The following is a 13085-nucleotide window of genomic DNA, read 5'->3' as shown; positions in this document are numbered from 1 at the left end:
AAAGAAGTGAAACTGTCACTATTTGCTGATGACATGATTCTCTATATAGAAAACCCTAATGACTCCATAAGAACACTACTAGAAACAATAAGCAAATATGGTAAAGTTTCTGGACACAAAATAAACGTTTGAAAGTCTGTAGCTTTTCTATAATAATGAAATGTTAGAAAAAGAACTTGAAAAAATAATTCCTTTTGCAATTGCAACAAAAAGAATAAAATACCTAGAAATAAACCTAACAAAACATGTGAAGGACCTATATAATGAAAACTACAAAACTCTAGCAAGAGAAATCAAAGATACAAAGAAATGGAAAGATATTCTGTGTTCTTGGATTAGAAGAAACAACATAGTTAAAATGCCCATATAACCTAAAGCGTTATACAGATTTAATGCAATCCCCATCAAAATCTCACTGGCAGTTTTTAAAGAAATAGAACAAAAAAAATCATCAGATTTGTATGGAAGCACAAAGGACCTCGAATTGCCAAAGCCATCCTGAGAGAAAAAAAATGAGGCTGGAGGCATCACTCTGCCCAACTTCAAATTATACTACAAAGTGACAGTAATCAAAACGGCATGGTACTGGCAGAAAAATAGACACGTGGACCTGTGGAACAGATTCAAGAGTCCAGAAATAAACCCATGTTTATATGGGCAAATAATTTTTGAAAAAAGAACAAAAATCATACAGTGTATTAAGGAAAGCCTCTTCAATAAACAGTGCTGGGAAAAAATGGAAAGCCACCTGCAAAAGAATGAAACAAGACTGTTGTCTATCATCACATACCAAAATGAACTCAAAATGGATTAAGGACCTGAATACAAGACCTGAAACAATAAAATGCCTAGAAGAAAACTAAACTCAAGGATCTTGGACTTAATGAGGATTTTATGAATTTGACCTCAAAGGCAGGGGAAGAAAAAACAAAAATTAATGAATGGGACAACATCAAACTAAAAGGCTTCTACTCAGCAAAAAAAATCATCAACAAGGTAAAGAGACAACCATCTGACTGGGAAAATATATTTTCAAGCAATGTCTCTGATAAAAGCCTAATATCCAAAATATATAAAGAACTCATAGAACATAATAATAACCAAAAAACCCCCACACGACCCAATCAAAAAATAGGCAGAGGATCTGAGCCCTTCTCCGTAGAGGACATACAAATGGCAAACAAATTTTTGAAGAGTCTCAACATTGCTAGCTATTAGGGAAGTGCAAATCAAAACCACAATGTGATACCATCTCACACCTGTTAGAATAGCTATAATCAACAGGACCAGTAATAACAAATGCTGGAGAAGATGCAATGTGAAGGGAGCCCTCATACACTGCTGATGGGACTGCAAATTGGAACAGCCACTATGGAAAACAGTATGGAAGTGCCTCAAAAAACTAATAATTGACCTACCATACAATCCAGCAATCCCTCTACTGAATATTTTCCCCAAAGACTTGAAAACCCATATCCGAAAAGATATTTGCACACCGATGTTCATAGCAACATTATCCACAGTGATCAGGACATGGAAGAAACCGAAGTGTCCTACGATTGATGATTGGATAAAAAAGCTGTGGTACATGTATAAAATGGAATATTACTCAGCCATAAGAAGAGGTGAAATACTGCTATTTGTGACAACATGAATGGACCTCGATTTAATCATGCTAAGCGAAATAAGCCAGACATAAAAAGTTGAAAATCACATATCACTCATATGTGGGATATAAACCTAAAAGCAACAAATGAACAGGACAAACGAACAGAAACTCATGGACATGGACTAATGGTTACCAGAGGGTAGAGGGTGGGGGAAGGGCGGAGGTAGATGGGGTAAAGGGGGTCAAATATGTGGTGCCAGAAAGAAATCTATTTATGGGAGGTGAACACACAGTGTAAATATATATATGTCTTACTCTTAGAGTGTACGACTGAAACTTATTGGATTTCGTTAACCAATGTCACCACAAAAAAAAGAATAAATTTTAAGTTGTTTTAAGATACTGCAGATCGGTAATTTTAGTAATTTATCTGTAGATTCCCTTGGATTTTTTATAAATGCATATCATCTGCAAATAATAATAGCATCGTGTCTTCCTTTCCAACTTATATGGTTTTTATTTTTTATTTTTTATTTTTTTGCCTTATTGCACTGATTCAGAGTACCAGTACAATGCTGAATAGGAGTGGAAAATGTGGGCATTTTTGTGATATTCTGAGTCTCAGGAAAAATCTTACAATTTTTCAACATTAAGTGAGAGGTTTGGTGTAAATTTTTTTTTTGAAAATACTATATATTAGAAAATAGTATTTTGTAAATACTATTATCGGATTAAGGAAGTTTTCTTCTGTCCTTAGTTTCTAAGGGGTTTTATCATAAATATGGAATTTTATCAAATGCCTTGTATTACATCTAAATGATCATATAATGTTTTTTGTTAATATAAATTAAATTGATGGACTTTTGAATGTTAAAACAAACTTGCACTCTTGAAATAAACCTGACTTTATCATGACATTGGTTTTATTCTTGTTTATATAGCACTGATTTTGGTTTCCTGATACTTTGTTTAGGATTTCTGTATTTAAGTTCATAAGAAAGAACATCCTGTAATTTTTTTTGTAATATTCTTGTGAAGTTTTGGTATCAAGCTTATGCTGGCTTCATAATACAATTTAGTATTCTTTTTGTTTCCTGGAAGAGTATTTATATAAGATTAGTGTTATTCCTTCCTTTTAAAGATTTGGAAGAAGTGAAACTGAGTGTGTCTGAAGTTTTCTTTATGAGAGGATTTTAGATTACTGATTTGATTTTTTAATAGTCATATAGAACTTTAAAATTTTATTAACTAATTCTTGTAATACTTTGGTAAGGTGTAACATAAAACTCTAGGAACATCTATTTTCTCTAAATTTTCAAATATATTGTCATAAAGTCAAACATAATGTTATCTTACTTTTAAAATGTGTGTAGTGTCTCTACGTAGTAATATCCCCTTTTTCATTCCTGATATTGAATAGTCTTATAATAGTTTTATCAATTTTACTAGTTTTATTATTAATTTTTACACTGAACTATTATTTTGGTTAGTTCTTTCTATTGTAAGTTAGCTTTCTAATTTGTTAATTTCTTTTTTTTATAGTGCTACTTCTCTGTTTAAATCTTCATCTGTCATCTAATGCTTTAGAAATATTATTCACAGTTTTTTTAGAGTTCAAGTCTGATAACTCCAATATCTGAACTTCCTTCATCTAGATCCTCCTTATATCTGTTCCTATTTTTTTTTTTTTTTCACTTCTTAGTTGTCAGTAGTTTTGGCTTGTCTCCTTGTATGCATAGTGTTTTAGGAATTAAATTTTGGAAAACTTGTAAAGAGTAATTTGAAGCTTTTAGATGGCATTATTGTCTTATAAAGAGGATTTATATTTGCTTGCCTTGAGCAGTTAAGCAGTAGATCACCTAAATTCAATCAGAGGTCGGAAGCTGAGTTTTTATGTCTGTGAGATCTGAACTTTATAACCAGTTCAACTTCTATAACTAGAATATTGCTTTTTAGGGGGTCTCCTGTAAGCTGATGGTGATTAACACGGATTTTCCTTCTTGGTAGTTTCTGAACTTTTATCTCTCAGGAAGTTAAGATTCTGAAACCTCTGCTCATGTTCTCAGGCTGTCAGCAAGGGAAACAGTAGTACCAAATGTTGAAATGTCCTGTTTTTCCCATTGTTCTGTCTTCTTGTCTTCTTGAATTCTTACTGTTGTGGTAACTCTCTGATGCTTTCAAACAGATTTTATTTTGTTTGTTACTATGGACTGGATGTTTGCCCCCTCAAAATCCATGTTAAAGCCCTAATCCTCAATGTGATGGTATTAGACATGAGGCCTTTGGGAGGGATTTGGGTATAGATGAGGCCATGAGAGTGGAGTCCCCATATTGGGATTGGTGCCCTTATAAAGGGATCAGGAGACCAGAACATGTGCACGCTTTCTCTCTCTGTCTCTCTTTCTGTCTGCCTGTCTGTCTGTCTGTCTTTCTGCCATGTGAGGATTCAGAAAGAAAGTGGTTGTTTGTAAGCAAGGAAGAGGGCCCTTATCAGACACTGAATCTGCCGGTAAGTTGATATTCAACTACCCAGCCTCCAGATCTGTGAGAAATGAATGTTCGTTGTTTAAGCCACTCAGTCAATGGTATTCTGCTATAGCAGCCAAAACTAAGACAGGATTTTTTTTGTGTGTTTTGTTTGTTTGTTTGTTTTTGTTTTTGTTTGCTTTCCACCATTACTGGAAATTAAAATCCCCTGGAGGCTTCTGAGCAGACAAGTGACTCTCTATATGTTAAGTTTTAAAGGGTTAATTCTGGCTGCCATGTTGAAAATAGATTGGTGGTGGGGCATTGGAGCAAAGGTCAAAGCAGGCAGTGCAGCTAGCTGGCTACTGTAGTGTGGCAATGAGAGAGGACACTGGTGACAGTGGTAAGCACAGCGAGTGGTAGTCAGGTTGCGGATGTACCGGGGGAAATCTGAAAGTGGGGTATGGAGAAAGGGGAGATCAAGACTGTTTCCAAGTTTTCTGGTATCAGCAACCAGAAAGGTGGATTTGCCATCAGTTGAAATGGGAGAAGCTATGATTGGAGAAAGACCGTAAATGAAGCTGATTTGGTGATTTTTAAATGTTTATATTTGACAAATTTACCTTTCCAATCTTCCCAAGTGACAAATGCAATGTAATTGGGCTCTTCATAGAATAATTACAGAATTAATTTTATAAAAAAAAATTCATTGTACATTGCAAGTGAAGTGGTTTAGTAATGCAAATTCATTTTGAAGATGAGGGATGACTATTTTCTTTGTTGGAGGCAGTGGCGTGTCCCTATGAGTATGTGTCTAACCCCACTTGGAGGTAATGAGAATGATTTTGTAATCATGAGGCCAATCTCGAATGACTCTTCTTCTTCTGTCATGCCAGCCCCAGAATATAAAGTTTATTTGATTATTGATATGATAAAAAAAAAAAAAACCTTGCTATATTCTGTTCTGGAGATGGAAAAGTTAGAGACTTTTGAGGAGAACAAAACCCAAAACACTGACTTTTAGAAGAGGTGTATTTTTGAATCTGTTCTTTCTTGGATGTGACTGTAGCTCTAGTCAGTTATAGTCTTTGTCATATAAGCAGTAGGAAAAGGAAACGGGTGTGAAGGGGTTTCGGTTGACTCCCATCATCTCATAACCCAGCTTGGTTCTTTTTATTAGTTGCGAAGCTGAAAGTTAAATCCTTCAACACCACATTTCTTGATATTTTCACTCCTCTGAAAATGTGAGTGTAAGTTAAGATAAAAAATGCTTCGAGTACTGTTAAACTTATACATGTATCTGCTGTATTATGAATCGAAGGGCACATTTCAGAACAAGCGGAGAACTGATTGTCAGTGATCTTTTTGTGCCAACATAAAGGTGGTAGTGGAGGATGCCAGGTTACTATAGAAACACCAGGGGACTAGGAAGAGTATGAAGAATGCCTTGTGGAAAAGCAATAGATTTTAAAAACGGTACTTGCATACCATATTAAATGTTTTCCCTTTTCAAAATGTGTAGATAATAGGAAGGAATGCTCCAAATATGCAAACATATTGGTAACTTTAGAATGTACCTAGGTATATGTAGTAAATATCTCATGGACTTAAAATTTTTTTTGTAGACTCTTTTTTATTTTCTTTTTAGTATAAAGTGCAACAGATAAAGAGGAAAAATAGTTTTCAAGCCACAAGGAGATAACACCTCAGCAAGAAGCAAAGTGTCATGATGAAGACTTTATTAATAAGCAATATGGATTTCAGCCATCACAAGAACAATGACTGGTCCGTAGTGCTGCCCACATTGAAGTTGTGAGACTTGACATGGACTAGGCCTGAAGGGTCCCTGCATTACCACTTGGGCCAGTTTCTGAACCTGCCTGTGTGCTGGCTGGAAAATTACTGCTTGGCTATCTATCACCCATGGGAACATAACATTTTAACAATAAGCTTTCTGCTTCTGTACCCTCTCTTGCACAACCACCTGTGGGTTGACAGTTAGTAAAAAGAAGAAAAATAGATCTTTGTGTTCAGATAGAATGAAGAATGGGGTTTAGGGCTTAAAAACCCTGTACCTCTACATTTCTGCTGCTTAATTTGGGGTCTGTATACCCCTGGAAGACCCAGCTAGCTGAATAAAGAGTGTGTTTCCTATAACTCACTGATTTCTGGTGGTCCGTGTGTCTATCAGGGGCTGGCAGCTACAACACCTGTGCCTCTGCTTTCTATTTATGAAGTGGGATAATAACTATTTTGAAGAGTTGATATGAGAATCAATAGAAAATGTATACATACAGTTCAGTGCGATGCCTGTCAACACAGTGAGAGCTCAATAAATGATTGCAGGGATAACAATAAAGATGATGACAATCGGCAGGAGTCATTTTCACCCAGAGCAAAGCTTTGAGCAGAGTCACAGTCCAAAGTCTACCCTAATGAATCATTAGATTAAATGAGTAAAATAGACAATTTTTGCTTTGATGTGTAATCTGATGGTATTTGTAAAATTCGGGGGAGTAGAAATGCTATATGAGTACCACAGAAATGCGTTTTAAACCTGAAGCAGTAATTGTTGTGTTAAAGATGTAGATGTTTATGGAATGTGACCATGTGGCAGAGTGACACCGGGACCTCGGGTGGTCTAGGAGGAATCAGGATGCTTTACTGCCCTTATCATTTTAAGTGGATGCAATGATAACTTTCAGAAAGTATTACAAGGGATTTATTGTGCACAGTGTTTGAGAGGCTGTGTATAATTTTTTTACAGCTTGGTATTGGAAATGGAAATAAAACCTGGCGGTGCTGGAATTAATTGAAGTGGAAAGAAAGTAAGAAGAAAAACGGCTTCTCACCCTAACGGGTTTATAACACCCAACATGGCATAAAACCGTGGTGAAAACAGCTACCGAGGGGGACTGTGAAGTTCCCTCCCCTCCGCAGTTGTCGGAGGCAGCAACTACCACCAAAAGAGTTGGAAAACTGGATTTTGAAGACAGTGGTACTTCTTTGGTTATTGTTCTGTATCTATAATTTGTAATTAAGTTCTAGGTAGAAGTTTGGGGAAAAATATTAGAGAATGTTTGACCTTCGGAATAGCAAGTAAAGGCAAAACTAAAAATGATTATTCCTATAATTTCCTAACATAATCTTATCCAATTATTAGAAAAATCCCATTAAATTAGACTAGGGAGAAGAGAGCCAGACTCAAATTACACAAAATCTGGATTACAGACTGTTTAAACATGTAATTTAATAATATCAAATATTCTTCATATGTCCCAAGATAAAAACTATATTAACAGACAAAATCAGATGAGAAAATAAAATGAGACTGCTTGGCATAATCCTACATCACAACATGAAGAATAATAAAAGTAGAAATCTTTAAGATACATGAGCTGCTTGGCTTGGAATTGATAATTTCTGAAATCCTTGTTTTAAAAAGTTGCTGCTGATTGGTTCTTTACGCAGGATGAAGTCTCTGAAAATTCATAGCAGAGTCAATTATTTCAACAAAATGGGTCAGAGCCCAGTTGTTACAAACATTGAATAAATACAGCTTTAAGGAATTTCTGGAGTGTCCATTTTCTAACTACATGGCTCCAAGTGTTAAATCTGTAATCAGTGTTGGCTGTATTTCCCCCAATTTTTAGGAAATTGTTAGTTCTCTTTATAGCTTATTGCATGAAATTGATGTTCCTATTCTTTCAGAGTACTGATAAAAGATTTTTTTTTTTAACTTAGTAGTCTTATAGAAAAGTATGAAATTCTAACTTAATGTATATAAAAGCATATAGGCACCATTCATACTTTTAGGAACAATGCCATAGCCATTGTATATCACCATAGGTCCAAGTCTGAGAGCCATTGGTCCCCTAGGCATAAGCACAAATAACAATCACAGTAGTGATTTTTTACTGTTGCTCACTACGTGTGAAGTGCTTTTTCTTGGGTAGTTCATTTATCTGCATCTTGTATGTCTCTGAATTCTCCAGATTGCTGGGGTCAAATTGACCTTTAAAATTTAGGTGGGAAAAAAAACTAACATATGGTCTCACCTCACAGATGTTTGTCACCCCATTCACATTCTACAAAGATCCTTGGTTAGGGGCCTATGGTCCTCCAAGTACCCTCTGACTTCGTTATTGCCATATTGTTTTTTTTTTGACCTCCATTCCTACATCCTCTTCCTACTCTTTCTCCCCTCTGCCTGGTGTCACTACCGCATTGTACAGCAATTGTCTCAATTCCTTCACAGCCCCAAAGCACCTCCCATTCAGAGCTGTGTACAAAATAGACTTTACAAAAGATTCACCACTCTAAAGGGAGTGACTTAAGCAAAGTTTTTAATTAGCATTGTGTCTCCTACAGTCTCATATTTAGAAATATACCGTCGATACAGGAAGAGTGAAAGCTGCTGCTCTATACCTTTACTCAGATTGGAAAACATAGCATTTTTATGTGGAAGAAAAACAGATCTGACTTACTAAGAGCAACTATAAATGGGATGGCTCCAACTTCCTAACAGTCTTTAATGATACTAAGCCAAGAATGGTTTTGTGAACTGATAAATTCTAGTTATAGAATACATACTCAGACATATGCAACACAATAATTTCAATAGCCTAAGACAGTGGCTCCCATCCCCTTGTCACACTCACTTGATAAGCCTTCTTCCCTCTAGTGATTTGGAGCTGGAACTGAGATATGTTCATTAACATAAAATATAATGATACCCAGGAAGGCGAATGAGTAGTTTAGGCTGAAATATAAACAAGACAGACTGAAGAAAGCAAAACATAACAAGTCCTGTTTTCCATTCTAGCAGTCATCAACCACACGGGCTGACACAAGTTGTCGGAACATTATTGGATCTCCCACAGATGAAATCCATCAAGCGATGGGTAGTTTGTTGGTTGAAACTGTCGAAAGTCACTGACACTGTAATCCCTTGGGCATCTTCAAACTGTTCATTTTGGTAGCAGAGGAAGTAAAGAGCAAAGGTAAAAATGAGGAAGGAGAATGGGTTAGGCCAGAGGGTCTCAGCTTTGGTGGCTTTTAAACATTGTGATGCCCAGGTCACAGCCCAGCACAGAGGAGGTAGAAATCCCTAGGGGTGTGACCTAGCTGGTAGCATTTTTTAGAGCTTCCAGATAATGCAATCTGCTTACAAGATTGAGTTTTCAGATTAGACTGAAAGCAATAATTAGCAAAATGTAGAAAAAGATCTCAAAATTTATAAGAAAAATGCAGGCTGTGATACCCTTTAAGGTTATAGAAATTGCTAAGAGTAATATATTTTCCAATTGGAACAAATTATAACAGAAATCTCTGGAATGAATTATTTTTCTATTTATCTGGAATTTGAGGCAACTTAGTGAGTCTTATGTTTAGCTAACAAATGGAGCCATCATTTCTTCTTCAAAGCAAAAGTTTTTTTGATAATAGCAGATGTTCTTGGGAAGTACCTGATCTGGGAGGATTAAAATCTTTTGAAATAAGCAAATTAAAAGATATTATAAGTATATTGTCCAGATCTAGGTATGAATTTTAGAAATATTTAAACATCAAGTCAAAGAAAAGACATGTATTAGAGAAAAAAGGATATTCTGTTTGTTAGAATTAGCCCACAACAGGATACTATCAATTTCTTTGACCAGCCAAAAGATTTTAAAGGAAAGAGAATCTTTCTTCAATTGAGTTGGCTAAAAGGTTTGTAAGTTTTCAGGGTTTGAAATATCTGAATCCCTTTTGCACATAGTAGGAAAAACAAAGTGTGAAATTTTGATTGATTTTCCTTACTTAAGATAATCTTGAATTTTGAAAGGCATAAAGCAAAATTGGGGATGCTTTTAATCCCATATCATGATTTACTTATAGATTATTGAAACTACAATTAATAGAAATAATATTTCAGAATGGCATATTATCAGAAATAAAAAGTAATTTACCCTCCTGGACTTCTCAAGCTACATACTTCTGGATGATCGTGCTTATCTCAATTATTAAGGCCCAGGGACATCCCCTCCTTGCGGCCTGCCTTTGGTACCCTTCACAGCAGATTAAGAGATATAGTAGTCCCCCTGATGCACAGTTTCACTTTCCTTCCACGCTTTTAGTTACCCATGGTCAAACGCAGTCTAAAAAAATTTCTGGATAATTCCAAAAATAAACAATTCAATAAACAGTTTCTAAGTTTTAAATTGGACACGATTCTGAGCAGCATGATGGAATCTCACACTGTCCTACTCGGTCCAGGCTGGGAGGTGAAATGTCCCTTTGTCCGGGAGTATCTGTGTAGTATATGCGACTGCTCGTTAGTAACTTAGTAGTCATCTTGGTTATCAGACCTGCTGTCACACTATCGCAGTGCTTGTGTTCAAACAACCCTTATTTTAATTAATGATGTCATATTCACATAACTTTTATTATAGTATATTGTTATAATTGTTCTATTTTAGTATTAGTTATTATTGTTAATCTTACTGTGCCTAATTTATAGATTGCACTTTATCACAAGTATATAGTACAGAAGAAAAACATATAGTATATATAAGGTTTGGCACTATCTCAATTTTACTGGGATCTTGAAACATATCTCCCTTGCATAAGGAGGGACTACCATAATTTCCTCTGGTCCGCAGGTTAGAATATTGGCAATAGTTATTATTTAGGAGCAAGTTTATATGCTTAAATCTTGCCAGTTTCAGCATAAACACTGACAATGATAAGTTGAGCTGATGAAAACCAATCAATACCATTTCCCACACTTCACTTCTATAATGCTTCACAGGATTATAGGTGATTAACTACAGAAGAATACGTCAGCAGTAAAAATTAGTGTTATCTGTGGCCCATGTTTATTGGTTATTTAATTCTTATAAGTCAAATAAGTTTGACTTAATGTGATTTTAAATTATATTAAAATCACCTAAAACCAAAGCAAAATATTCGTTAAGATGTAAAGCTCCGATATTCATGACAAACGAAACTTTAACTTAGATTTATCCTTTGTCGTAAGTTAACTGTATTACCTTAAGTTACAAGTTCGTGTAATTTAAAATATGAGAAAGAAAACTCTTCATCTCAGGTGACCAGAGCCTCTAACTTGAGAAATGTTCAGCTTCAGCAAAACCCTGTTTTAGATAAAAGCGAGTCTAAAGGGGCTATGAAATATCCGGGCAAAACAAAACAAAAAGCAAAAAACCTACCACCACTAATGAATGGTGTATACATGCGTGCGTGCACACTCACCCACACACATCCAATCAATCAGCCTTGGGGGAGACATTTCTGGGAGTTCTGGTGGAGTCAAGGCTGCCGGGCACTGGAGCAGTAATTTACTGCAGTGCTTCTCAAAGGAGGTTCTGTGGGTGGGTAAGCCCTTTGAGATGCTCTACTGACAAAGGGTTGTAAGAACAGAGAAATTTGAGAAGTGCTGCATATTCTACTTTCCTTGGAGATTCTCTGTGCATGTTAGCCTATTAAAATCACTGGGAACTTCTCCAGTAAAGACAAATGACTATTTATTTCCAATTTTCCAGTATTTTCAAACATCGTTTGACCGTAGGCTTCTTACTCACTTCCATTAAATTGATTAACCTTGAATGGAATTTGTTTCTTGGAACACACTTTGGGAAATGCTGGTCCTTGATGGGAAAGGCGGACACGGACAGTGGAGGGAAGAATCTGCACAGCGCAAAAGAGAAGGAAGCGCTAAGTGAGAACCAGAGAATCCGACGCTGGCAGGGCACTAGTGTCCTCTGGCGCATACTGTACAGTGTCTGTGACGTCATCTTGAATTGATATGAGGAATCACAGATTCCATATCCCCACTGCAACTGAGTGTCTTTGGACAATTAACTTCCCAATCTGAATCTCACTCTTCTCAATTGTAAAATTAAAATTTAAAAAAGTAATCTTTATTATCTTTTCTAGGCCCAATTAGTTGATTCTATCTCAACTATCATAATGGAAGTAAAAAGAAAATAGGATTTGCTCGACAAGAATTTTCTTTATAACCAACTTTTCTAGAATATAAAATAGGTGTTTATAGAAATCCTAAAATACAACACATGTGGATAGACAATTCTTAATTTTCAGTATTCTGGCCATTTTGATTGAAAATTGAGTCCCAGGATGCAACCTGGAATAAATCTAGTTTTAGTACTGTACTTGCTGTCATTAAGCTTTTTTCTTTTTTTTCTTTTTTTTATAGAACAATCCAGAAACTTTCAGCAGCTAGATCTTTAATTAAAGCTAAAGGGCAACTTTAAAATTAGTTCTTTTAACTAATTGTCCAGGTTGTACAATCTGTGATTACTCTATTCTTGGTTATTAAACATGGTTTGCACTTCAAAAAAAAAAATTAAGATGTGGTTGAAATGACTGATTTAAATGAAACTAATATAAAAACATGGAGAAATACAATAAGGCAAATTACTTTGTAAAAGTGTTTATGTATTTTGCAATATGTCAGTGTTTTCCCTTAATAGAAAATAAAATTAATTGGAGAGAGAACTTATAATTGCCAGGGAAGCTAAATCATCAATCAGATGCCACACATATCAGCTGACAGTCATTTTCCATACTTTCTATTACCTGGGCTCTGTAATTAAATAATAATTTAGAGATTGAAGACTTAAAGTCATTTGTTAATTGCATCCTGAATTATATGAAAAAAGAAACTGAATCAGTTCCAAAATTGATACCAAATTATCTTAAGATGTATTTCCATATTGAATCAAACTATTTTTTCAGGATCCATTTGTAATAGTCAGTTTCAGATATAATGTTCAGTACTCATTTGATTAGAAAAGTAGAAATCAGTCTTGAAAATGGAAACTAATAATAGTATACACTCATCTCCACCGGTACAGCTGCCATTAGGCACAACTTCTGCCCTCTCATTATGTTGGATCTAATCTGTAGCGATGGTTCATAACCATGACCGCATATTACATTTGCCAGGGAGAGGTTTTCTGATGCCTAGGTTGCACCCGAGACCAAT

Source organism: Rousettus aegyptiacus, unplaced genomic scaffold (genome assembly GCF_014176215.1).
Source record: "Rousettus aegyptiacus isolate mRouAeg1 unplaced genomic scaffold, mRouAeg1.p scaffold_m13_p_4, whole genome shotgun sequence".
NCBI classification, from domain to species: Eukaryota; Metazoa; Chordata; class Mammalia; order Chiroptera; family Pteropodidae; genus Rousettus; species Rousettus aegyptiacus.
Note: the sequence above shows the minus strand (reverse complement) of the source record.